Source organism: Panthera uncia (assembly GCF_023721935.1).
Source record: "Panthera uncia isolate 11264 chromosome C1 unlocalized genomic scaffold, Puncia_PCG_1.0 HiC_scaffold_4, whole genome shotgun sequence".
NCBI classification, from domain to species: domain Eukaryota; kingdom Metazoa; phylum Chordata; class Mammalia; order Carnivora; family Felidae; genus Panthera; species Panthera uncia.
In genome coordinates this window covers 82,908,820-82,910,170 of record NW_026057585.1, presented here as the reverse complement: position 1 = coordinate 82,910,170, position 1,351 = coordinate 82,908,820, and positions in this window count along the sequence as shown.

Genomic DNA, 1,351 nt, shown 5'->3' with positions numbered 1-1,351 from the left:
CTCTCTACCCGGAGACATCGTCAGATCTTACAGGTTAAAGCCTGTAAGATCCCAGCCCCCATCCAATTCTGTCCTAGTCCCAGCCCCCATCCAATTCTGTCCCCCAACTTCAGATGCTAGTCGTACATCCAGAGGTTCCCACAACCGCTGCCTTGGGTTTGATTAATTTGCTAGAGCAGCTCATGGAACCCCAGAAACACAGTTTACTTATTAGATTAGATTACTGGTGTATTACCAAAGATATTAAAGGATATGAACGAAGAGCCAGGTGAAGAGATACAGAAGGCAGAGCACAGGAACTTCTGTCCCCCAGGAACTTTAGCACGCACCACCCTCCCAGCACCTGGTGGCATTTCTGTTTACCAACCCGGAAGCTCTCAGAACCCTTCCAGGATTTTTATGGAGGCTTCATTACGTAGGCACGGTTTACTAAATTCTTGGCTATTTATTAGTGATCAAATCAATCTCTAGCCCTTCTCCCCTCCCAGGAGGTGGCTCAGTCGGTTGAGTGTCCGACTCTTGATGTCTGCTCAGGTCATGATCTCACGGTTCATGAGATCAAGCCCCGAGTTGGGCTTCCTGCCAAGGTGGTGTGGAGGCTGCTTGGGATTCTCTCTCTTCCTTTCTCTCTGCCCCTCCCCTGCACGTGCTCTCCCTCAGAATAAATAAAGAAACTGGGGTGCCTGGGTGGCTCAGTTGGTTAAGCGCCAGACTTCAGCTCAGGTCATGATCTCACAGTTTGTGGGTTCGAGCCCCGCGTCGGGCTCTGTGCCGACAGCTCAGAGCCTGGAGCCTGCTTCCGATTCTGTGTCTCCCTCTCTCTCTGCCCCTCCCCTGCTTGCGCTCTGTCTCATTCTCAAAATAAATAAACATTTAAAAAATTCAAAAAATAAATACAGAAACTCAAAAAAAAGTTCCTATCCTCTAATCTTGTGGTTGGTTCCCCTGGCAACCAGCCCCCATCCTTAGGGGCTTTGCGAAAGTCACCTCATTAACATAAACTCTGGTGCCATTGAAAGGGGGCTGGTTATGAATAACAAAAGACACCTATTTCACCTTCATGCTATGGAGCTATTTCAGGAACTAAGAAGGAAACTAAATATTGTAACAAAAGCTGCCCCTTAGGCTCTTCTACAGGAAATTACAAGGGTTTTAGAAACTCTGCGCCTGGAACAGTGGGGGAAGAACAAATATATATATTTATTATAAACCACAATATCACAGTGGATGGTGGGATTAAGAGGGATTTAAAAAAAATTTTTTTTACATTTATTTATTTTTGAGACAGAGAGAGACAGAGCATGAAGGGGGGGGGGGGGCAGAGAGAGAGGGAGACACAGAATCGGAAACA